General features: G+C 37.6%; 1 long non-coding RNA gene across 1 annotated transcript; it reads right to left on the bottom strand.

Moving 5' to 3' along the window:
• Positions 1-324: 324 nt before the first annotated feature.
• Positions 325-27,514, bottom strand: LOC124247933 (uncharacterized). The gene is made up of 3 exons (XR_006890854.1): positions 27,410-27,514; positions 2,140-2,222; positions 325-758 (listed from the first exon to the last, which is right to left on the bottom strand). It is a non-coding gene; the product is annotated as an uncharacterized LOC124247933 (long non-coding RNA).

Here is a 27,514-nt window from a genome sequence, read left to right as displayed (position 1 = left end):
CCAAAGTGAGTAAACCCAGCCATTTGTCAGGAGCCTCACACTCTGGCTCTCAGCTGACATTAAAACCCAAACTTGTTCACACTGTAAAAATAGACTCATGATACCAGGAAAAGTGTTGGCAATTCATAGAAAGATAGGTTTGCTCTTCTTTGGCTTGCCCTGTACAATCAGCAAACCTGTTGAAAGCAAAGTTGGGACCAGGAACTCGTTCTGAGCAGGAAGCCGTAATGTGACACCCTCGGAAATAATTGAAAAGCAAATGATCTCACTACAACTGGTATTAGTCTTTCAGGTATAATCACTCAAAGATGCCTTAGAGTATATGCAGTTTGTGTTTATATTATTACAGAGTGTGTTTCAATTTTCTGCAAGCCGTTTTCAGTCTCCAGGCCAGTGCCACCACCTTGAACCTAGAATAATCAAAGCAGGAATCGCCCTGTTGTTTAGCATTGAGCTCTGCTCATTAGCTGTTAATGAGGCAGACTTGTAGAGCCAAATCCCACGTGGGCCAGTTGGCTTCATAGTGAGAGAAACACGTTTCAAAGGCACAGACTGAATTCTCATCTCTAGGCAACGTCAGGCAGATGCCAATCATGGGACGCAATTTGATCTTGAGGAAATAGTATGGATGTTTAGTGTACTGTAGCCCATATTTGTAAGAACAAAAAGCACCAAATATGGCCTATGGTCTAGAACAACACAGCATACTGTTCACAGACAGAGTCAGCAACATTTCCTTTTAATGGTGAGAGGAAAATCTAGAAGAAAAAGAAAAAAGTTACCTATGTATGAAAGTCTAATTTTGACTTAGAACCCAAGTGTCCTATTGACCTAAAAATGATATTTTGTTCTGCTTATCATGTTTTACACAATATTTTTGATGTTATTCTTGGTTTTTATGTATCTTATTATAAAAGTCTCCCATTTTCCTGTTTCATAATATAGTGCCTAAACTATAAAGAATAGAAAGCAAGATACCTAAGTCAATTTATCCTTTCACCCATCCTTCCATCCATCCATCCACACACCCATTCATCCATCCATCTAGACTTCAAATACACTTTCTGAGGGTTTAATCTATCCTTGCTGCATTAATGTTCTCTTTGCTTACTCCTTAAACCTTTGAAATCTGGCTTCCAATCCAGCTACTATCCCCATATTGCTCTCTCAAAGGTTACCAGGTTAACCTCCATGTTCAGTGTCTATTCTCAATCCCCAGCCTAGGGACAGAGGGAAGAAAGGCAGATTTCAGAGGTGAGCCACCTCTCTGGAGCCCTAGCCTATGCCAGCTGGGAGGGCAGCCATGAAAAGTCTTGTCTCCTCTCCACCCCCCAGCAAGAGAGCTGTTCCAGGGCTGTATTTGAGCAAATAACAAAATTCTTGCTCCCAAGCACTCTCCTTTGACTGCCATGACTAATTATCCTGGTTCCCCTTCCATCTAATAATCCTCTCAGGTTTGGCCCACTGCAAAATGAAAATGTGAGTTCACTTGTTAAAAATCAGGAAAAAGTACCATTAAAGATACTCAGATATAAGGTTTTTTTCCTTTCTCTTGCAGTTTCTCTCTTGTCATGGTGTCTTTTTATTTGTGATTTAATGTCATTCTAAGTAAGGAAAAATTAAAATTTTAAATTATTAGTGTACATTTTACCATTTATTTTTATATTCTACAGCACCAATTTTAAATGCAAATTTAAGAGCATTTAGCTTTACAATCACTGAAATTACACCGTATTTTGTGGCTCATATACACTTATGTGTTTCATTCCTACTGGGACAGTGAAATCACTGCACAAAGCAAGCTGCTGTTTCTTTATTCCACTTCCCAAGATGCATGCATCTACCAGCCCTTTCTACCATCGGGCTCGCTCACGAGGAAGGCAGAACTGAAAGGAAAAGGAACTGGAGGTGGCCTTATCTCTCCCTTTCGTTCTGTCATCATTTTCAGTATAAGTGGTTGGTTAATACAAAGAAGTAACACAAGTAAGAAAGCATATAAGAGGATTTCTTTGTCATTTGTGTTTCTTAGAATGCCACTGATATCTATCAAACCAGCAAATTCTGGTTTGAGCAAAACTGTGGCCTCTTGGGGCTTTCAGCCTCATTCCCCCTTACTCAGTGGAGATGGAACACACTTACCTTGAACTCACTTTGAGTCTTTTAGAACCCCCACACATCATGGACACTAGACTTCTGTGCTCAGGAGACATCGTGAAGGCCATCTGTGAATGGGGAGGCAAGGGATGGTGGACATGCATATTGCAGCTATTTCCTTTCATTATTCACATGTTCCATTGTCCCATCCAACTTTACTTACAACACACAGTTCAGAGACATAATTATTAAGGATTTCAAGACTGTAGTAATAGAGCGTTTTACTACCTTGGAGCCCTTCTGAGCATGGAGCCTTGTGAGACTGCACGAGTAACACACTCTTGAAGCTGGCCCTGGACTCTCTCTGATGTCTGTTTCATCCAGTCCACCTAATAAGTCATGTGTAATTCTGTCATCATCTTCTTCTCTTTCTAGATTTTATTCATCCTTATAGATTCAAGTTACACCTCTCTGTCTCTAGTTCCCAGCTTTTTCCCAGGCTCTGACTGTCCGAGTGCCTGCTGAACACATCTCAATACATAACATGTCTAAAAGAAAATCTATCATTCTCCCCTTAAAGCTGTTCCTCCCTGGTTCAGTTACTGGAACCAAAATTTTCAGTCACTTAGTCTACACTCTGCACAATGCTGATGATGTGTTAGTTGCTCAATGTGTCCTGGTTTATTGCTCATGTTGAAAATCCGCCTCCAGTTACAGATTTGTAGGACTCAGTCCCAATCAGTCAGGAGTTAGTTGTTCTGGATGTAGATAACACACATCTTTATTTCTTTTCTACTTTCAAAATTATTCTTATATCTTCAAGACGTTGTACAGAAGTAAGGAATTAATGTAAAGTTTAAGCATCCATTTCTACTTAACACTAAATGAAAACTTTTAACAGGAAAGGCATTGATATTAATGGTTAAAATGGATACTGCGGTTTGCAGCAGATTTCACTTAAATCTGCTCACAACTTTGACTTTCCGACATTCCCAAATAAACAGTTTCATTTCTTCTTTTATTTTCTATTTCCAGATTTTTATGCATATATACTTTTTAAAAACCCTGCCAGGGGGCCTCAGACTTAGTCCCTTTCAAAGCCACGTTGGCTACTGTTTTGTTATTTGTATTCTTCTTTGTTGCAGGAATTGTAATTGGATGGGCTTTAATTATGCTATCTTGATATTTCCAATGGTTCCCACTTCTGGTTAGGCCATAAATACAATGGCAGTATTTTGTGTTGTTTTTCTGGCACTTTCAGTTCAGACTAGAACGCAGGAAAGGTTCAAGGGTATTAAAAACAACACCAACAACCAAAAAAAGACAAACAGAGCTAATAAAGAAAGATGGGGATTTGGATTATTTCAGACCTCATGATGGTATTTGGTTTATATTTAAGTGAAGTTCAAGTCAGTTCCTGTTTTTATGGGACCCTCCAAGCCAGTTTCTAGCCATCTTTGCCTTAGGTTTGGCATGAGGAAAGACCAAACTGCCTTCTTGCCTGACTGGGGCTCATCCAGTCATTAGCTGCCTGCAACACCAAGGTACAATTTTTACTTATTTCAGATGGCCCAGGCCCTGGAAATAATGTGCTACTTGTATAATAAATCCAAAGAAATGCCAGAATAACATGTGGCTTCCAAAAGTGGCCCACAGAGCTGTTAGGCACGAGAAATAGGAAGCCAACTTAGAATCCAGTATCAAGCTCTCCATCCAAATCTGCATTCTGGCAGAAATTAAAGTGCTAGTTATTTGTGAAATTTGAAAGTAAGATTTTAAATGAGACTTACTTCCAGGCTATTCTAAGATATCTTTCATCTACGGTACATTATAGTAATCCTATAATTTGGAAATACCCAAAACTATTTTAAACTATTTCTTTAAATAGTCTTAACAGTTCTGTGATCTTTCATTACGCAACATCAAAGCCAATAAAGTAAGTTATCAATAAATCAAAAAAATTGATTGAATTTTGCATACATCTAGCACTATTACAAAACAGCAGTAAAATGAATAACTTTGGCCTTCAAAAAGTGAATCTTTTTGAGGTAACAATAACATAGGCATGTAAATAATTAGAGGACAATACAATACAGTATATAGTTCTCTTAAAGAACTATAGAGGTTAGAAGAGGAATAAATCAGATCCCTATGGGAAGGAGAAAGTGAGGCTTAAACTTTCTTCCTAAAAATTGGTGAGAACCAAAGAGGGCATCCTCAGAGGGCTTGTGAAAAATAAAATACCTAAGGGATTTTAGACATTGGTAGATACTGCGTGACATTTTGCGGGTTTTTTAGCTGTAAAAGGACGTGACATTACCAAAGACTGAGCAGTGTGGCTTGGTGAAGAGTTGGGATGTGACCTGAATCATGGAGGAATTTAAGAACTTTAGAGGGTAGCTTGTCTTGATAGAGGAAGACATTATTTCTTAATGGGAGTGGGATGGCAGAGGGAGATAAGAAAGGTCTATTCAGATCCTTTGTCTATTTTTTAATTGGGTTGTCTTTTTATCATTGAGTTGGAGGAGTTCTTTATATATTCTGCATACAAGTCCTTTATCAGATATGTGATTTGCAAATCATATTTTCCCCATTCTGTGGATTATCTTTTCACTTTCTTCATGGTGTGCTTTGTAACACAAAAGTCTTTAATTTTGAAGTCCAATTTATCTATTTTTTCTTTGTTGCTTGTGCTTTGGTGTCATATCTAATAATCAGTTGCCAAACCCAAGGTCATGAAGATTTACTCCTTTGTTTTTTCCTAAGAGTTTTATAGTTTTAGTTCTTACATTTAAGTCTTTGATCTATTTTGAGTTAATTTTTGTATATGGTTTGAAGTAAGAGTCCAAATTCATTCTTTTGCATTTGGTTATCCATTTGTCCCAGTGCCATTTGTTGAGAAGATTATTCTTTTGCCATTGGATGTCTTGACACCATGGCTAAAAACCACTTGACTGTTGATGTATGGGTTTATTTTTGGGACTCAATTCTATTCCATTGGTCTATATGTTTATCCTTAAGCCAATACCACATTGTTTTGATTACTTATGCTTTGTAGTAAGTTTTACATGGGGAAGTGTGATTCCTCCTACAGTCATGCATCACTTGAAGAGGTGGATTGTTAGGTGATTTTGTCATTGTGTGAACATCATAGGGTGTACTTACACAAACCTAGATGGTATAGCCTACTACACACCTAGGCTATATGTTACTAACCTAATGGGACCACCATCATATATGCGGTCCGTTATTGACCAAAACATCATTATGCAGTACATGACTGTACTTTGTTCTTCTTCTTCAGGATTGTCTTGACTATTCTAAGTCACTTGCAATACATGTGAATTTTAGAATGAGTTTGTCCATTTCTACAAAGAAGTCAGCTGGGATTCTGATGGGGATTGTAGATCAGTTTGAGGAGTATTGCCATCTTAACAACAGTAAATCTTTAGATCCATGAACATGGGATGTTTTTCCATTTATTTAGATCTTTCATTTTTTGGACAATGTTTTGTAATTTTCAGAATATAAGTTTTGCCCTGCTTTTGAGAAATTTATTCCTAAGTATTTTGGTTTTTTGATGAAGCTGTTGTGAATGGAGTTGTTTTCTTAATTTTATTTTTAGATTATTCACTGCATAAAAAGACATGATTTTTGTGTATTGATCTTATATACTGCAACCTTGCTGAACTCATTGATTAGTTCTGATAGTTTTTTAGTGGATTCCTTAGGATTTTCTATATACAAGATCATGTCATCTGCTAAAAGAGAGGATTTTACTTCTTCCTCTCTTATCTATATCAGGAAAATATTATCCATATCTTAGGTCTGGAGGATAGGTATATAGTGCAGGCATACAAAGTGATCAGGTATTTTTTTCTGTCTCTCTTAGATACTTTCTAATTTCCTTTCACCTTATTTGTATGGCCTGTTATAGACATGCCTGCATTTGTGACATTCACCATTATTCTTACATCCCTTTTGAATGACGTATAGCGTCCTATACTGGATATGCCCCATTTCATCAAGGTCAATGACACCTCTGAGAATAGAACTACCGAATGCTAATATATGTCTATAACCCCAGACCTGGAATGTAGATCCTGCCAGGTATTCAATATATTAGGCCTCTTCTTCTTTATGTTGAAATTAAATATGTTTTGCCTTTCACACACAATCTATATAGCCACCAGCAGAGGAAAGTTTTATGCCTGCTGTTTTTTGTCACCACCTGTTATTTAACAGTTGTAGTTTTTCTTATTCATTTTTCTCCCTGCCCATCACATTTACATATTAAACCCACTTGATGGGGTCAGTGAGTTTTCTAACAAAGATGTTTTCCTTTATTTTCATTGAGATATGTGTTGTGTCTCATTCATTCAGTGGTGTGTTACCAGCTTTCATGTCTAAAAACATTTCACTAAATTATGTTTCTGTGGTTATTTTTGATAACTAAAATTTTTAAATAAATTCTGCATCACATCTCTGTTAAGAGCATTTCTAATCACCAGCAATAAAGTTTATTCTTCATTTTACAGAGATGCAAAATGGTGAGCCCTGTAATTCCCACAGGAACTATTTTATTAACAGCCCTAAAAACCAATGACTGATCTTAGGAAAGGTGTTTCATATTTTGCATATTTAGTGTAATCTTCTGAGGCTCAGAGAAATTCCCAACACCTTATTAAATAAGATAAACATGTCATATGAAGGTTTTCTACATATTATTTATGTTTTTACTAAATGCAATATAACTATGATAAATAGGAACCCATGCAGTAAAGGTCTTATTTAATAGCCAATAGATTTACTTTAATGATAATGATGATATATTCCAGGAAGAGGAAGCAAATGCTGAAAATGTTTACCCTCATCTTTGATGCTTTTTTTTTTTTTGGAGGAAGATTAACCCTGAGCTAGCATCTGCCTCCCATCCTCCTCTTTTTTGCTGAGGAAGACTGGCCCTGAGCTAACATCCATGCCCATCTTCCTCTACTTTATATGTGGGATGCCTGCCACAGTATGGCTTGCCAAGCAGTGCGTAGGTCCACACCCGGGACCCAAACCGGCAAACCCCTGGCCGCCAAAGCAGAATCTGCAAACTTCACTGCTGCACCACCAGGCCGGCCCCCATCTTTGATGGATTTTTGACAATAATGGACTCCAGACTAAAAAGTACTCTTTTATTCTTTTCAATCAACAAATCTGTTTAATCAGATTTGGAAGACATACTATCAGTTTATAACAACAAGTTTCTGGAAACATCAAGACATAAATTGTGGCTTATCAATTTTGGTTCTGATAAAGTTATGTAAGAAAGAAAGTTGTAAGAAAGGTATTGAAATGATTGAGATAATAAATGGCATTTGAAATCCCTTCTCCTCTAGAGAGTTTATGATTCTAGTTGTATGGAGCCACGCGTTATCTTTGTTAGATTTGAAATATATTTTCTTTGTATTACTGATATCTACCCTATGCATGCATTTCACTGAAAATTCCTATTTCAAGAGGCATTGGTGGGATGTTCATGCTTTGGGTTTGCAGAGAATCTCTGTGGATGCTCCAGTTCAACACTCAATCTGCTGTCCTGACCTGTAACTCGTGTATCTACCCAAATGTCCATCCCAGGCTCCAGGGGATTATATGGTCCCCAATTCTCTCTTCTCTCCACCACTGCCCTGGAAGTCTTCCCTGTCTTGAAAACTATAAAAAACAAAAACAAGAACAACCCTCACTTCAATTTGAAATGGCTCTTTATTTAAAAAAAAAAAAAAATCCAAAGGACCACAGATCTAATCAGTGAAATGTGATCAAAGGATTCTTACTAGTAATAAACTTGAATTATTATTATATTTTCATTGTTCATAAATTTATCTTGCATATTTTCCTCTTATAGCAGTTAACAAATTCTTATTTTCAATATTGTAATTTATGTCACTCATTTATTATTTTTGCTTTTCTGGTTACTGTATTAGTCAATTTTTATTAGTTCATTCTGTGGATATGTATAAGCATTGGAATCACAGTGGCCTGCAATAACCAACATTTCTTTCTCATGTACGTGTCGGCTGAGGGCCAGCTTTGGCCCTGCTCCATATTTTCTCCATTTTGGGATCAGGCTGGAGGAACAGCTTCTATCTTGGTCTGGTGGCAGGAGGAAAAGAGCAAGGCCAAACCATGTGTTGGCTCCTACAACTTCTGCTGGGAAGGAACATGTATAACTGCAACCTGTCTTTTATTGGCTGAAGCTGGTCACATGGCCAAGCCTAAGCCAATGGGATGGAGAAGTATAGTCCTGCCTTAGAGAGGAAAACTGCAAGTCAAATGCAATGGCAGAAATGTTTAATCCTCTCAAAGAGAAGGGCTGCCTATAATTAGGGGAAAATAACACAATCTACCACACTTGCATTTATTAGAAACTCGTACAGACTACTTGGTAGAGGGGAATTTTAGAAGCTTGGAGATTTGGACTCCCTTCCTCTCCGTTCTCCATTCCTAGGTATTTGTCCCTCCTAAGCCAATTAATTGGTAGGACCTGTGAACAACTTGCTGGGTGTATGGTCTTGGACTCTTTTTGGGGCCTAGAATGGGAAAGTGGTGCAGAGTTTGCCCTCCTGGGAAGACTGGATAACTGCGATGGAGCACCAGGGATAAGCAACAAGAGTCAAGAGGTCCTTAGGAGACACTACTGCTGACCCAACACCTATTCCTACCCTCCATTCCCTTCCTACCCTCCCTCCTCCACATAGACAAGTGCTTCAGGGGAAAGTGATCCCTTTCTCTATCCTCATTTGTCTAAACCAATTGTGATAATCCCATTCTTTTTGTAAGTGCTTGCTTTAGGATGCTTAGATCCGTTTCTGGAAAATGAAATGTTAGGGGCACAATTCTAGGGGGGTTTTTTTATAGAAAATTTCCTCAATCCAACTAAAGAGCAATCCCCTTTCTTCCTGTGGGGAAGGCTTCTGTTTGAAAAGGCTGAGCCATCTTTTGACCATGAAGGGCAACAGCCTTAGAGCAAACTCAACACACTGGGGATAAAAGAACAGGGAGATGAAAAGAATTTGTGTCCTTGATATTGTGTTTGAGATACTGATTGTACCCAACTTAGAGTCTACCTCATCTCTGATTTCTGGCTATGGAAGAAAAACCATTCCTTAACCTAGTACTTTGTTGTTTAAGCTAGTGATATATAGGGCTTATTACTTAAATAAAACAGCCTGAGAATAGTATTTAAGATATTTATACACTGCTGGTGGGAATGCAAACTGGTGCAGCCACTATGGAAAGCAGTATGGAGTATCCTCAGAACATTAAGAATAGATCTACCGTATGATCCAGCTATCCCACTGCTGGGTATTTATCCAAAGAACTTGAAAACACAAAGGCATAAAGATACTTGCACCCCTATGTTCATTGCAGCATTATACACAATAGTCAAGACTTGGAAGCAACCTAGATGCCCATCAAGGGACGATTTCATAAAGAAGATGTGGTATTTATATACAATGGAATACTACTCAGCCATAAGAAATGATGAAATCCGGCCATTTGTGACAACACGGATGGTCCTTGAGGGTATTATGCTGAGTGAAATTAGTCAGAGGGAGAAAGTCAAATACCATATGATCTCAAACAATGACTGAAGATACAAACAATGACAAACACATAGCAATGGAGATTGGATTGGTGGTTACCATAGGGAAAGGAGGGGAGGGCAAAAGGGGTGATTAGGCTCACATGTGAAGGGATGGACTATAATTAGTTGTTGGGTGGTGAACATGATGTAATCTACACAGAATTAGAAATATATTGCGATGTACATCCGAAAGCTATATAATGCTATAATCCAATGTTACTGTAATTAAAAAAATAAAAAATTTTTTTAAAAAGATATTCTGAACAGATATTGGTGAATTGCTCTATGATCTCACCAGCAGTATATGACAGTGCCCACGTCATAAAACTATTTTAAAATCAACACCAAGCTGACAGGCTAAAATTGGCATCTTTTTACTTAGGCATATCTTTAATTTAAAATGTGGTCAGCTGTTTTCCGTAAGTTCCTGCTTTTTTTTTTCTTTAATGAATTGTTTTTTCTTGTCCTTCACCAACTCTTCTAAAAGAATGTTAGATATATGAGTTCTTGATATGTAATAAGAATATTAGCACTATGTTCCATAAGTTTTATAAACATTTTCATAGTTTGCTTTTCACTTGGCAAACAACTTGGTTTCAGGTACACAGAAAATTTAATTTTTTTATGTAACCAATTATATAAATTCTATACATCATTTTTAAATGACTATATAGTTCAAATGCCCTTGTGCATAATAAAGTTAGTTAATTCACCAATAACTTTCAAACGTTTCATAGTTTCAAATTTTACATTTAAATATTCAAATCACTTAAAATTTGTGTTTATGGTATGAGGTGAGGATTCATTTTTCAAAATATTCATCTCATTGTCTCTTTTTAAAAAATTCTAATACTTTTGGAGTAGGCAGTACATTCATATGGTTCAAAATTCAAAAGATGTAAAATAACATGGGCTCAATATGGAGACAATTGTTATTTTTTCTTTATACATCTTCTACCTTGAGAATTCTTTTTCTGAATTTAGTTGAATAAGAAGAGATTTTGAACAATTATTTGGAAAATCGTATTTTATCTGCTGGTACTTTTATACCACAATTTTCTCATTCAGGAGCTCTCTCAATTGGTTGGAAGACATTTACAGGTAATTTTTTTTTCAAGAAGTTAACATAGGTGGTGCAGTGGGCTGAAGGGTGGCCCCAAAGATATGTCCACACCCTAATCTCCAGAACCTGTGATTATCACTACCTCATATGGCACAAGAGTGAATATTGCCTTAAGTGACAAAAGATGTGACTAAGGTGAGGCTCTTGAGAAGAGGAGGGTCTTCTGGATTGTCCAGGCCAGCCCAGTACAATCTTGTGTATCCTTATGAGAGAGAGAGGCAGAGGGAGTTTTGACATAAACATGAAGAGGTGGCAGAAATTGGAGTGAGGGAGCTATAAACCAAGGGACATCAAGGATTGCTAGCAGCCATCAGAAGCTAGAAAAGGCAAGGAATGGATTCTTCCTGTGAGCCTCTGGAGGGGGCATAGCCTAGCTGACACCATGATTTTGGACTTTCAGCCTCCAGAACTGTGAGAAATATAGTTCTGTTGTTTAAGCTGCCATGTTGCGGTAATTTGTTACAGAAGTCCTAGCAAACTAATAAGGTGGTATTTTATGAACACTGGTATAATAAATGAGAATGTCTTTCTCTGCCTTAACATATCAACTACAAGTTGATAAGGTATAAAATTGGGAGGTTGTAAACTTGTTCCTTTAATATTCTCTGGACATTGCATTATTGACTATTAGTGTTGACCATTTAGGGAACATATGTTTTCCTCTTATTGTAGGATCTTTTTTCTTCATCTCTTTGCTAAAATTTTTTCAATGGTATGCCTCTTCTTATTGATAACTTTCTAGAATGGAATAAGCTTTTTAAATACACCTATAGAGTTTGTCTTCTTCAGCTCAGAATATTTTCTTGTATTAAGGCTCTGTATTAGTCTATTCAGGCAGTTATAACAAAATACCGTAAACTGACTGGTTTATAAACAAAAGAAATTTACTTCTCACTGTTCTGGAGGTGAAAAGTCCAAGATCAAGGCGCTGGCAGATTCGGTGTCTGGTGAGGAGGGCTGGAGTTTTGGTTCAGACACGGCTGTCTTTTTGCCCTAACCTGACATAGCGGCAGAGGTGAGAGAGCTCTCGGGGCCTCTTTTATAAATGTACTAATCCCATTCATGAGGGCTCCACTCTCATCACCTAATCACCACCCAAAGGCCCCAGCTCCAAATACCATCACATTGAAGGATAGGTTTTAACATATGAATTTGGGGGGAGACACAAACATTCAGGACGTAGCAGGCTCTGATTACTTTTATTTTATTTATTTTGAGCTTTTCTTTATTAAGACTTGTATTTTGTGTTGGCCCTCTTCTCTGACCTCAGTCTTCATGGTCCTTTCTTTCGTCATTTCCATCTTTGTTCCTTCCTCTGTCTTCTTGGATCGCTGTTTAAATTTGTCCTCAGTAATATTTTTCCACTTTTTACAACAATTCTTATGTTCCTGACAGTTTCCATTGCTGAATCATTGTTGTTATTATTATTATTTATTATTTTTAGCGAGGAAGATTGGCCCTGGGCTGACATCTGTTGCCAATCTTGCTCTTTTTGCTTGAGGAAGATTGTCGCTGAGCTGACATGTGTGCCAGTCTTCCTTTATTTTGTGTGTGGAATGCTGCCACAGCCCGCACCTGGGATCCAAACCGGCAAAACCTGGGAGGCTGAAGTGGAGCACATGAACCTAACCACTATGCCACCAGGCCAGCGCCTCCAATGTTGATTTTGATTCTGCTATTATATTGTTAGCTCTGTTTCAGTCCATTATAACTTCACATTGTCTTTTCTAACTTTTCTCCTTGCGGTTTTTTCCTTCTTGCTTGTAGAAGCTTTATCTTCTTGTTCTTAATTCAGGATGCTGAGCACTTTCCTGAAAAGTTCTTTTGGATCCTGTAGTAGGTCATTTTCGGAGATATACTCATCCTCTGTATCATCCACATAATATTTTCTAATATAATTACATCCTTTTTCTTAGTAAATTATATTTAATATTCTACTTAAAATGACAGATAGCCTGTAACAAGCCTATAAGAACATCAGTCCTTAGCCTCATCTTAGCCTAACCCTGACCATTCTAATTCCCACTATCCAAAGGCAAACCTTTCAAATCTTTTTATTAGTTTCTTCTGATGCTTCCCTTCTTGATCTAGACATGTTTCCGTTGCTATCTCTTGATTTTATAGTTTTGGATTTATTATTTTACTACGAACTGTGAGGATTATATCTCTAATAAATCCCTCCCCCAATATCCCGACAGAGTATTTTCATAATTTCTCTATCAATCAGTATTTAAAGTTGACATTATCATGACTAGGTATATTTCACTTGTGAGCTATGTAATGTCACAAAAATACAGCTCTTTTGTTCTCCCTGTAGTCACCAGTTGCCTATTTATTATTTGATTAATTTGGATATATCTGTTATTAATTCATGCCTAAACTCCCCCACAGAAGATTAATCTCTCAATTGACCAGCCTTGGTTTTGTCTTGGAGACGTCCGTTCTGGAGATGTCTTTCGACCTCCCGCTCTGCGTGGGACCGTTTGCTCTTGGGCTCTCCCCACAGCTGTCCTCTTGGGATTTTGCTGCCCCACAACGGTGGAATTCCCCTTTACCATCACCCCAGGAACTCACTTCTTTCCTGTGTTGAGCCCCTTCTTTCCTGGACTCTTGTGTTCCTCTTTCTTGGTTTCTTTCCTTGTTTCATTAGAGCTTATTTCCAGGAGCTTCCTGAAAATGTGTAAGTGAGGTAAAATTTTAAGAATTTGCATGACTAAAAAAATTTTTTTATTGTACCTCACATGCTTTTGCTCCTTTGGCAGGATATAGAATTGCAGCTTATAAATACTTTTCTTTTATAATTTGACATCCTCGCTCTATTTGCTTATACATCTAGGGTTACTTTTGAGAAATCTCAGGCATTCACTAACTTTGTACATTAATTTTGTTCCCCCAATTTGGTGAGCTTTTAGCATCTTTATCTCTGAAGCTTTTGAATGTCACTACCAAGTATCTTGAAAGTGTTCATTCATTGTTTTGTGAAGCAGACATTCAATGTGGAAGGTCATGTCATCTGGTTCTAGAAATTTACATTTTATTTTAATTCAGTATTTTCCTCCCTTATATTTTCTCTAATCTTTCTTTCTTGTCCGTTTATTACTTGAATATTGACCATCCTAGTTTGTATCTCTAATTTTCTTGTGTTTTCTTGACTATTTCCCACCTCTTTGTCTTTTTGTTGTACTTTCTGGCAAATTTTCTCAACTTTCCCTTTTGACATTTTAATTGAATTTTTAATTTATCTTATTAAATCCTTAATATCCAAAAGCTTCTTTGTGTTTCCTGAGCATGTCTTTTTAAAATAGAATTCTATTCTTGTTTTTTGGATGCAATTTTTCTCTCGTCTTTTTTGAGGATATTAATTATTGTTTCTTTTTCTTTCTTTTTTTAAAAATTTGCTTCTGCTCCCTGTGTTGTCTCTGCCTCCCTGAGTTCCTCTGTTTCTGTTTGTGTGTTTTGGTCTCCTTCATGTTTGAGATTCTCCTCAACCTCTGATGATCCACTTAAAACTGACCGTAGGCTCTGCACGTGGCGTGGGAGAAGCTTATCAAGCCCAGCTTCACTAAAGTTCAATTGGACAGAGATCTAGCCATTTTTCTGGGAGAATGCCCAACTGTCAGTACCAGTAGGTCTTTCCTCGGGCAGGTGCGTTTCTCCAGTGAGGATGCAAGTGAGCAAAATTGAGGCCCTCTTGTTACGTTAAATGGCCCCAGGCCCTCCTCCCTGTGACTACTCGCTGCTCTGCATGTAGTCTAAAAAAATTCACATGCTCTCCTGATTTATGGCTTCTGCTTGCGTGTGTACTCCCTGACAGCTTGATAAATTAAAACTTTGTTCTGTGAGTTTCTCTCCAGGAACAGGCTGACCACAGGCAGGAAACACACCTACAAGGTATCCATCACAGCTGACAGAAGAATGGGAACAATGTGATGCCTGGAGACCAACATCCCTGGACCCCCTCCTTACCACCCATTTTCCCCATATAACTGCCTCAAGATTCTATAATCCTTGAAGTAGGGTTTTTGAGACATTAGTCACCCAGCTTCCAATTTGCTGGCTAATCTAATCTAATGAAACTTCCTTTCTCAATTTCTAACTCATTGTGATTAATTGGCTCAGATCGCAGCGAGCAGAGTGAGCCCATTGCTCGTTGTCAAGGAGGGCTCCAATCCCTGCCTATAGGGCATAGTGTGGCTGCCGGGGTTCCGGAACCAAGTGGGAGGAAGGGAGCCTGAGTCTCAGTTGTACATGTTGGGCCTTCTGGTTTGATCTTCCAGTTGTTACAATACAGAACTGTAGCCTCACTCTCAGCTGTGCCCAGCATTCCTGATTCCAGAATCTCTGGCTCAGCTTGTCCAAAAAGTTGACCTTGGCCAGACAGGGGTGGGTATTTGCCAGGCTTCACAGAATTTAAGAGGAGATCTAGGGATCTATGTGCTTCTTTTGTATACTTTTAAGCAACGCTTCTGCTCTTGATTCTAACTTATAAAAAGAACCCGGGGGCTTTTCTGGTTTCTGTGGTGCCAAGTGGCTGGTGTCCCCACCTGCCCCCAACCACCGCCATCCTTGCAGGGTCAGATACTTCTCTTCTATCTGCATTTCAGTTTTCAAATTTTTGTTCATATCTCTTGTCTACTCTTATCTTCTATTGTTCCCTTTGTCCTTTTGAGTTTAACTTAATACCATTTACGTGTTTCAAATTCCTTTAAACCATTTGACTGGGATGTCAAGAGAAAACAGAGCTAAATATGTTTTCAATCCACCTTGAAGTCCTAGACATGTCTATATGCTTTTTCTTCTGCAGTAATTTTTCATAGGCTTTTTGCTATTGCTTTCTTCTGTCTTCCTCCTTCCATATTGTGTGACTTGGTGGAACCAGTTGGGTTACATAGTCGTCTCACTCTCTTCTCATCACTGTTCAAACCTTTAGAGCAGCTTAATCTCCACAATCTGCACTTCTGTTTTTTCCTACCCAAGTACTTTACCTTTGGGGACTACTTGCCTCCAAATATGCACTTCACCCAGAAATTTTCTTTTACTTTGTGCCTGATTGTTTTCCAGGAGTTTGCGGTATCTGGAGTCAGGCAAAGGACACTCTGCTTTAGAGAGCATCTCTCAATGTCTAGAGAAGGCTATTTGCAGTGTCCTGCTTGTTGTAGGTCCTGGGACTCTGAGTACATGGATGCATGGTGGCAGAGGCATGAAACTCATTCTTGGGAATTTTGTTCCACGAAGCAAAGTTAGAGTGTGTCAGAAATTACAGCTCTACCAACTGCCTTTTAGCTTGTGCTAATTCCTCCCAGATTTTGCATATCTTTCAGTCTTTGTTTTCAATGTGATTGAGAATTTTCGTCTATTTTTGTTTCAGCAGCTGTTTAGTGAGATGTTGAGAGAGGATGATTGGGAATTGCCACCCAGATTCCCTTTGAGCTAGAATTCTTATCCTTTTGGAAATTGTACTTGTGGTTAACTTTAAACTTTCAAAGCATCCTTGTAAACTAGTTCTCAAACATTCCTTTTATCATCAAGACTGAAAGGTGCATTTTAAAGAATCTTGCATATTTATACTCTCCCTACCCAGCTCTCATCTTTATAATAATTTTCTAGTTGGTGGTAATATAAACCAGATTAGTGAACCACATCATTTTATATTACATATTTCCTTTTAATAATTATTTGGAACATTTGCATTCAATTTTACAAATACTCACATTTAAAAAGACCTAAGCTATGTTTCGTGTTTTAACATTTACTTTCAATACTATTGTTTAAACCATAAGACCCCTATTTTTGAGGCGTTTAATTTGATTTACTCCCATTTGGTTTAGTTAGCGAAAATTTTTGGTTTGGTTCTCTATTTCTCCTTTTCTTTTTAAATGAGTACTTGAGTCAAATATTTCTGAACTCCAGCATATCTGAGAATTTCATTCTATTGTCTTAGTACGTGAGCAACATTGACTCTTCTTATAAAATTCTTTCATCAAGGCTCCTTCCCCCAGAATCAAAAGGAGTTGTAATACTGTCTCCTTGCATGCCGGGTTGCAGAGGAAAATATTTGCCAATCTGATTTTGTTGCTTTGTTTATTATCTACTGTTGATCTGTTTGCTTGCATCTATGTTTGTAGAATTTCTTTTTTCTTATTCTTCTAATTTCAGAATTTTCCCACAATTTGATGGTTATGGGTGTCTTTTCACTACATTTACCTGGACCATGGTTGACTATTCATAGCTGCATATTTGGGTCTCTTGTTTAGGAAAATTTTCTTCTGTTATGCCTTTGTTACTTCCTGTCTATTCTTTGTTCTGGTTTCTTCTTTTGGAGCATCTCCAAGTCTGAGATTAAAATCTCTGTTCCCATTTCTCTGCTTTCCATATCAATCACATTCTATTATTTTCCAATCCTTTTCCTTCCCTTCTGTGTTCTAGGCAGGCTTCAGAAGTTTGTTCCATATCCTGCGCTTACAGTTTTGCTCTTTGCTTCCTGAACCTGATTTCGTTTCTGTTATTGCTCTCTTTTATTTCCACCTGATCCTGCCTTATCTCACTCAGTCCTCCATTTCCCCAGGTTATCATAGGTGCATTTCATTCTGTAGGCCTTTTGTAGTCAGGTTGCTAGGGACTAACTCTTCACCTACCTGCTTCACCTTTCTCCTGGATACCCATTAGATAACACTTCTCAGACCCTCTTGAGGTTAGGTATGTCCGTATGATCGAATCTTACCAATGAAATATGTGAAGAACGGATGCAAACCATGTCTAGACGTGGCCCATAAAAATCTCCCGCATGCAACCTTCCATGCTATTTCCCATTCCATGGCAACCTTAAAAGCCATGTGGAGCCACATGGTAGAAAGAGCCTGGTTCCCTGAATTGCCAATTGGAGGAGAGCCATCTTCCAATCAGGAACATGTGTTTTGGACTTCACATTCTAGAGAAATAAACTTTTATGTTTTTGATCCACTGAAATGAGAGGGGTTTATTTGTCATAGCAGTATGTCTTACTTTAACTAGTATTCATAGCCTGTTTGTTCATTACACTTTTTTTGCTTCTCTTTTGTAGGAGTCATGTCTTTGACATCCTTTTGAAAATGGCCAGCTTTCTCTAATTTTCTCTGAATATTATCTGAGTCTTTCTATGATGTTCTTTTTCCTTTGTGTTGTCGTATTATAAATTCCATGCTAATTTTGTCTCTTTACTCATTCTTTAAAATGTAATGATTTTTGCAAAATGGAGATTGTCAACAGACAGGCGGTGTGATTTCTACTTGGCTGTGCTAACTCTACACTTATTTTTGTGGAGGAATCTCTTTCTGGAATCCTTACCTACTGGAAAGTTTTCAGTTTCTGGTCAGCATCCATATGGAGCTGCTTTGATGCATCAAGGCTCGATTTTATACTCCTCCCATGGTTTGGTCCTTTAATACTGTGAACCAAAAAAGTACAGTAAAAACCACATCTCCAAGCGTGCACTGCTGCCAAGGTTTCCCTGTTTCTGCTCCAGCTCCAATGCTTCACCTCTGGGCAGGTAAATTATTCAGTTTTAAAAAGAAAGGGATTTCTGACACATGCTACAACATACATGAACCTTGAAGATGTTATGCTAAGTCAAATTAGCCGGTTAAAAAAGGACAAATGCTGTATTATTTTGCATATATGAGATACATAGAGTAGTCAAATTCATAGATACAGGAAGAAGAGTGGTGGCTGCAGGGTGCTGGGGGCGGGAGAAATGGAGAGTTATTGTTTAACAAGTACAGAGTTTTAGTGTTGGAAGACAAAATAAATTCTGGAGACGGATAATGGTGATGGTTTCACAGCAATGTAGATGTACTAAATACCGTTGAAATGTACACTTAGAATGATTAAAGTGGCAAATTTTATGTCATGTATATTTTCCCATAATCTAAAAAATATAATAAAAAATAATTAAATTCTCTCTTTACTCTACCCCTTGAATTTTTATATCACTAGAATCACAGACTTTGAAATCCAGAGATATCTTAGAGATATGAGGCCTTGAGAGATGGACAAATTTGCGTAAGGCCAGCAAATAAGTCAGTAATAGAGACAGAACTACAAGCTATAAGTCTTGGTTGTATTTACCAGAATACCATATCTTAAGTATTAGGTGTCTCTTCTTTCCTGATTGCTGGTATGAAAGATTTGTTCTGGAAACTCCATTGTGACTTCTACTAGTCTCCTTCTTGAGACAGTTGGAAGTGTATGGCTAACATTATTTCTAGTAAGTCCAACAAACGTCTTGGGCTATTGGAAGCAATTAGATTTTTAGGAAGGAGTGTATTTGGGGACATTTCTCAGGTTGACAGAAGGACTCAGGAGTTCATGTCATGTGCTTGGGTCCCTAGCATGGAGAGCCACGGGATCTGGAGTGGAGAGTGGAAAGGAGTTCAAAGAAAGCTTGTCATTGTCTTCCTGGCTTTGGAGCTTCCAAGTGAGCCTGGAAGGACCCCTCTGTGATGTTTTAAGACTAATTAAATTGTACTTACGCAAAGAAGAGGAATGGCCAAAATTACAGATGACTGTCTGGAAAAGACTTTTCCCAGACTAAAGAAATGGAACAACTCACTGATAGAGAATTTAATGAATTACAGCTTGGAAGAAACCAAACAAAGATGAGTTTACACTAATTTGCCACACACAAAACATTCTTCAAATATACAGGGGATAATGACTAAGCCCTGAGTAAGGGACTTAACTGGGTTGTATGTACACCACAGCTTTGGAAAAAGAGACTGCTAGCATTCCTTAGGCCGCTCCGGAATTCAAGACTAAAATACCAACTCCTCCAATGGTTGAGTATAACTTGTGCAACCACTGAGCTGCCAGTTTCCTCTGGTTATGAATTGTTACAGATGTAACTGTCATGTCACTGAGAAATTGTAACAGCTTGGTCACGTCAACTGAGGAAATATGGATTCAAAGAATTTGCTCTTTACAGTATTTTTCAGATAAACGGTTGTGTGGTCAGTGAAGGGATTACATCTGGAGTGTCTGAAAATAAAAGCCATTTCAAAAGCAGTATTAAATAGAAGGACTTCAAATAGCATGTGTGGGGATAGGTTATTTTATTCCCAAGGAGGCATGGACAGCTTTGGACACTTAAGCTACCACAGCAGCTGATGACAATGAAACCTAAGAAAGCTGATCGTTTTAACATGATCTTCTGCAAGGGTCTGACAAATACCATCTCATGTGTTCATGTTCCAGTAATTCTTCTTTTCTTAATGTCCACAATACTGTGTGTTCTAAGTGGAAAAAGGGATAGTGTTGTGAGTTGAAAACTTTCTCTTGGTTTGAAAAATCAAATGAGACAAATGAAACATTCAAGTTGTTTTCAAAGCAAGAGGATTTCTTTTCACACTTAGAGGCTGACAGGAATGTTTTCTTCAACTTTGTATCTAAGCAAAACAAAACCTACTTTTCTGCTTCATTTCAGATCTTCCTGGCAAAGATTTCCTCCTGACATGGGTCTGGTACAGGCTTGTAGTTTCCTCCTGGGTTATACTTTAGCAGAGCAGTATTCTAAATACAGTTCCCACATGCATAATCAGTTTAGTGGACATTTGGTCCTGTCAAAAACATCCACGGAGACTTTCGGTCTTTGCCAAAGTGTCCCTGAAATTTAGTCCTGTCAAAAATGTCCATGAGCATGTTTGGTCCTTGCCAAATGGTCCTTGATATTCGGTGCTGTCAAAAACATCAGCATGTAGAAGATGTCCCTGGGTTCAAATAACCCATAACATATATTTATACTTTTGGTTTACAGGATTAATATATATAAATACTATCATGTTTTGTTGATCTAATAATTGTGTTGTGGCTGTATTGCCAATAATAATCTTTCTTGCCTTGGTAGTCAAGCTGGTAATGGCACAGGGGTTAGCTAGATAGGTCAGGGTTCAAATCTTACAGAAAAGTGGGACTTATACTAACTATGCATACTGAGGAAGAGTCCTACAGTTAGAGAAAGGCATGGAGGATTACAAGTTCAGGATGGGAATCTCTCAATGCACGATGTGTTAGTATGTCACTGGGAATTTGGTTGGATGTGACTGGGTCATTCAATAAGGGTGAAGTTTGAAAGGAGGAGCTTGGTCAAGCAAAATTTTAAGATGGGCCATGAACTCATTGACGTAAACACTTTACAGAGCGTCTCGCTTGTTCTGGAGGAGTGAGAATGGGGTGTGGCTCTCCTGCCACATGGTGGTGGGGTGCAGTTGCCGTCATGAAGGGGATACGGGCATCTAATTAATCCTCCTACAACTATCCCATCACCCAGGGTTAATGGGTGATGTTTCTCTTGAATCGATGTCCTCTGTATGATAGCAGTAGACAATGAAAAGTGTCTACTGCTATTTGGAGAGGTTTTAGCGAGTGTGACTCCTACACTTACCTGCCAATCAGCATGGACCACCACGTCCTCAGCTGGTGCCTACCAATTGCCCAATCCAGCCCAGCCAAACCGGGTGTAGAATCCATAAGACGTTAGTAAGTTTCCCCCTACCGGTAAACCAATGACCATTGGTCAGATGGCTACAGAAGAAAAAAATATAACCCTTCTTCTGTTGCATGACAATGCGACACTTTTATTTGAAAATTTCCAGTGGAATATGGCAGAAATAGTATACTCACAAAAAGAAAAGCCAATACTACAGTATAACAGTTTTCGTTATCATTTCCATTCCTTTAACAGAGATGGGGTGTAAGGTGCTGGCACTGTGAAGAGAGGAGAATCTGTAATGCTGGATGTACAACTAGTCAGGATTTGGATAACATTACAATCATTCAAAATGGTACGGAAAAACATCAGCACAAGGTTGGTGTTGAAGGGGAAGTAAGGAAAACCCTGAATAGGCTAAAACGACACACAAAAGTGCCAAATGCAACATCATTGCAGGTACTGCAAAGAACTCTCCATGATATGATGAAGAGGTCCTGCTAAGGCTACCAGAAAGAGACTCATTCAAAAGGCAAGTGAATAGAATTCAAAACAGACTTCAACCTCCAAATCCAACTTCGTTGCATGGAATTTAAATTTCAGAGGAGTATAAAGTGACCAGATGCGGAGAATCATTTCTTACGCACAAGTCTGATGCTCAAGATGAAGGAAGAATTCTTATTTGGACAATTTATGAAAATATTCAATATTTAAATACCAGTGCCACATTATTCAGTGATGGTACCTTCGAGACAGCACCAACACAGTTCACTCAGTTATTTACTGTCCATGGTGTAGTATTGGATTATACTATGCCATTGATTTATGCACTAACAATGAAAAGGCAAGAAGACATTTACAGATATGTATATGAGAAAGTACTTGCATTTGCACAGAAAAGAAATCTGAACATTAACCCTTCATTGTGCATGGTGCATTTCGAGATCTCAGATATGAAGGTGATTTGACTACCCCTACCAAATGCATGAGTAAAAAGATGCTTGTTTTACTTTCCACGATCACTGTGGTAAAAAATATCTTTGGTCTGACATGTGAGTATATGACAATGGAAACGAGAACCCATAAGTGTGCATTCATGTTGTTTGGACTTCCATTTGTGTCTTTGGAAGATAAGTACACTGTGGAGAATACAGAAGATAATTTAGATAACCTAATGGATTATGTTGAAAGAGTGTATGCCTGGGGAAGGTGTGCCAGAGGCAGAGGAAGACCAGAAGTTCCAAGATTTTCACCAGAAACTTGGAATGAAAGACAAAGACTTCATTTTGCCTCCTTGGCTGGTCACAATCATTTCTAAAAACCAGAGTTTAGCTTCATTTATTTCTCTATTGTTTTTCTGTTTCCCTCTGATCTTCCCTTTATTACTTACTTCCTTCTGTTTAATGTGGGCTTAAATTTGCTTTTCTTCTAGCTTATTAAGGTGAAAGCTATCCTTGATTTGAGAGCTTCTTTTCTAGTATAATCATATATGCTATACATTTTCCCCTAAGCATTGCTTTAGCTGCCTCCTATCATTTAGCTGTTTTATTTTAATTTTCTTTGAGTTCAAACTGTTTTTAAATTTTCCATGGAATGTCTTCTCTTCTTTTTGGGGAAGATTAGCCCTGAGCTAACATCTGCTGCCAATCTTCCTCTTTTTGCTGAGGAAGCCTGGCCCTGAGCTAATATCCATGCCCGTCTTCCTCTACTTTATACGTGGGACGCCTACCACAGCATGGCTTTTGCCAAGCAGTGCCATGTCCACACCCGGGATCTGAACCGGAGATCCCCGGGCTGCTGAGAAGTGGAATGTGCGAACTTAACTGCTGTGCCACTGGGCCAGCCCCTCGAATGTCTTCTTGACCCTTGGGTTATTTAGAGGCATGTTTTTAAAATTTCCAAAGTTTTGGGGTATTTTTCAAATATCTTTCTGTTTTTAACTTCTAGTTTAGTTATGTTGTGGTCAGAGAACAGACTTTATAAGACTCTTGGTTTTTAAAATTTATTGAGACTTTTTAATGGCCCAGAATATACTCTATTTTGTAAATGTTTTGTGTGCACCTGAAAAAAAATGTGTATTCTACTGTTGTTGGGGAGAGTATTCTATAAATATCAATTAGGTCAAGTTGGTTGATTGTGTTGTTCATGTTTTCTATAGTCTATTGATATTCCGTCTAATTGTTCTATCTATGTTACTGAAAGGAAAACTTTGAAATCTTTTAACTACAATCTTGTATTGTCTATTTCTCTTTTTAGATTTATCAATATTTGCTTCATGTATTTTAAAATTTAAAATATATTTGTATATGTATTAGGCACACAAACGTTTAGAATTATTGTCCTCTAGGTGAATTGGTCTCATACTGATTATGAAGTGTCCTTTTTTATTCCTGGTAACATTCCCTGTTCTAAAATCTGCTTCATCTGGAACTAATATAAGCCATTCCAACTTTACTATGCTTAGTGTTTGCATGGTATACTTTATTCCATTCTCTTATTTTTAACTTGTTTTTGTCTTCATATTTAAATTGGCTTTCTTGTAGACAGCATAAAATTGGATGGTTCTTTTAAATTCACTCTGACAATCTCTGACTTATAAATGGAGCATTTAGCCACTTACATAGGGTTTAAATCTACGATCTTGTTATTTGTTTCCTATTTGTCCCATCTGTTCTTTGATACTTTATTCCCATTTTCTGCCTTCATTTAAATTAAATACTTTGATAATTCCATTTTATCTTCTTTATTGGTTTATTGGCTCTATCTCTTAGTTTTATTTTTCTTAGTGGTTGTTTCAATGTTTAGAGTACACAACTTCGACTTAGTCTACTTTCACATAATAATGTTATACCACTCCACATGTAATATCAGAATCTTACTATAGTACACTTTCATTTTCCTCCTCCTGACCTTTTTGCTATCACAGTGATCCATTTTACTTCTTTATGTTCATCCATTTTTACTTCTACATGTTCTAAAATCCAAAATACATTATTATTTTTGCTTTAAATGATCTTTTAAAGAGATTTATAAATGAGAAAAACAATTTTAAAAGGATTTTACATTTACCCACATGTTTACCATTTCCAGCATTCTTTATTCTTTTCTGTAGATTTTAGTTTCCATCTGTTATCATTTTATTTCTGCCTGAGCACTTTCTTTAATATTTGTTTTTGTGCACGTCTGATGGCAATGAATTCTGTCAGCTTTTTGTTTCTTTCCTTCTTTTCTTTTGGTCTGAAAATATCTTTATTGTGCCTTCATTTTTGCAAGATATTTTTGCTAACTATAGCATTTTTCAGTTCTTCAAAGATGTTATACTATTGTGTTCTGCTTGCGTACTTCTTGACAAAACATCTGCTGTCATTTATGTCTTTGTTCTTTTGTGCGTATGTTTCCTCCCTCGTGGCTGGTTTTAAGATTTTTTTCTTTATCACTGGTTTTCATTAATTTTGTGTGATGCACAGTTGTTTGGTTTCCTTTATCTTTCTTTTGCTTTGACTTTATTAAGCTTCTTAGATATTTGGGTTAATAGGTTTTATCAAATTTGGAAAAATTTCAGGCGTTGTTTCTTTAAATGTTTTCTCCCTTCCATATCTGAGATGCCAACTGCACATATGCTAGACCACTTGATATTGTTTCACAGGTCACTGACGCTTCATTCTTGCGGGGAGGGAAGGGAGATGAAGTGTCTTTTTTAGGTTTTTTTTGCCTCTCTTCGTTTTGAATAGTTTATATTCCTATGTTTTGGATTCAGTGATCTTTTCTTCTGCCTGTATAAACTGTTGTTAATCACATCCAATATAGTTCTTCAACTTCCAATATTGCTTTTTTCATTTCATCTACTTCCATTTAGGTCTTCTTTATATCTTCCGTTTCTCTCATCATTTTAATATTTTCCTCTACTTCTTGAATACATGTAACGTATTTATAATATGCATAATAGCTGCTTTAAAGTGTTTGTAATTTCATCACTTTCACCTTATATGGGTCTGTTTCTGTTGATTGATTTTTCTCTTGATTATGGGGTAAGTATTTTCCTGATTCTTGCAGGCTGGTAATTTTTTATTGGATGTTGGATATTGTTATTCTTTTCATTGTTGGACTCTGTTTTTTTAAATTTTTTTTTAAAGAGTATTGGTTTTGTTCTGATATACAATTAAGTTGCTTGAAACCAGTTTGATCCTTCTAAGGCTTTCTTAGGTCCAGAGACACATCATGTCTCAAGCTAATTGAGGACTCTATTCAGCTTCCTGTGTATTATGAAATCTTTTTACTCTGACTGGTGGGAATATGAACTATTTACAACCCTGTTTGAGCTCTACAATTGATCAGCCTACAGCTTTACTGTAGCATTTTCCTTGGCTTTGGGTAGTTTCTTCTTTCGTATTTACAGATCTGTAATTAGCCAAAGACTCAAGGGTATTTTTCTGTGGATCTTTGGAGCTTTTACTCTGTGAAGGTTTCTTCTCTCCAGTACTCTTTTCTACAAATTGTAGATATCTTGGCCTTCTTTAACTCTAGTCTCAAACTTAGGAAGACTGCCAGGCTGCGTTTAGGTTCCCCCACTCTGCACTGAGGCCTGGAAATTTCTAGGCAGCAAATTAGAGCAATTGTAGAGTTTTCTTCATGTGTTTCCCTTCTCTCAGGGGTCACAGTCCTGTGCCGTCTGTTTTCCAATGTTTTAAAACCATTGTTTCATATGTAGCTCTCTTATGGCTAGCAACAGGAGTCTCCGTGGGCACAGTCTGATTCTACTAAAATTTGTCATGTCATTCTCAACTTTTATTTCTCATTTGATTTTTTATATTCAGAAGCCAGTACAGAATAGTGAGAAAGAATCAGGCCATGGAAACAGACAATCCAGGCCTACATCATAGCCCTATTTAAATGTGCATTAATTTAATTATTTAATTTACTCATAACTTTATTCTTTTACTGGTATAATATTTATTGAATGTCTATTTTGTACTAAGCACTGTGCTATATTCTTAGTTTGTCACCTATAGGAGAGGGAGAAATAACACCTCCCTCATTGCAATAGATTGTAAAAATGGCCACAAATTCTTCACCTGTTTTCATGATCTTGCAATCTGACCTTGCAGTCTATCTTTCCACGAGGCAGAGTCTTTTCCTTTACCCATTAAATCTGAGTTGGCTTTGTGACTCACTTTAGTCTATGTACTGTGGTGGAAATGATATGTGTGAGTTCTGAACCTGGACCTTAAGAGACTCTGCAGATTTCTACCCTCTTTCTTGAAACCTTGTGCCTGCCAAGTGGATAGGCCTGAGCCGACAAGCTGAAGAATGAGAGACTAAATGGAAAGAAGCGTAAGTTATCCCAGCCATGCTAGTTAAGGTCATTGTAAAACAGTTAGCCTCAGCCTACTCACCAGCCTATTATGTATCAGGCATTGTGCTATAGTCTAGCTTCAGTTTATCACTTTAAGTGAGCCCAGCTAAGAGGTACTGATCCAGGTTCAGCCCAGAAGAAATGCCTACTTGATCCCAGTCTAAATTGTCAACCTGCAGAATTGAGAGTTAAATCAATGCCTGTTGTTTTAAGTCACTACACCTATTGTTTTAGGGTAGTTTGTGATGCAGAAAATGCCAACAGATCCATCCTTTGTGGTGGAGATTAAAAAGTAATATGCATAAAGATACTAGCACAGTGTCTGATATGTAGTGGGCACTTGCTAAGTGTTTAGAATTGCTATTTTTAACATATTTGTCATTATCAGGGATTAGCATGTCAGATTGGTAGATAGAAATTATTTGAGACCTGTGAATGCTTTCCTAACTCTGAATTCTTTATGTGCAGCTTCAACTGTACAGTTGAGATATATATATATATATATACACACACACATAGATGTATACTCATCACATATGCATACACTCACATCTATACACGTATGTTAACTCTTAAATAAACAAAAACACTGATATGATAATTTAGCATATTGTTACACAACCTGGTTAAAAAATAAGGTTGTCAATGTAAATATGATATAGTCACATGTGAATAAAATTCTTTTTCAAAAGTTTTGAACAGGGCACAGCCTCGTGGCCGAGCGGTTCAAGTTCCACTCACCCTGCTTCAGCCGCCCAGAGTCATGCATTCAGATCCCAGGCGTGGACCTACTCTGCTCACCAGTCATGCTATGGAGGTGTCCCACATCCAAAAATATAGAGGAAG

The sequence above is a fragment of the Equus quagga genome, chromosome 11, assembly GCF_021613505.1.
Source record: "Equus quagga isolate Etosha38 chromosome 11, UCLA_HA_Equagga_1.0, whole genome shotgun sequence".
Classification (NCBI taxonomy): domain Eukaryota; kingdom Metazoa; phylum Chordata; class Mammalia; order Perissodactyla; family Equidae; genus Equus; species Equus quagga.
Note: the sequence above shows the minus strand (reverse complement) of the source record. Positions and strands in the feature narration are given on the sequence as shown.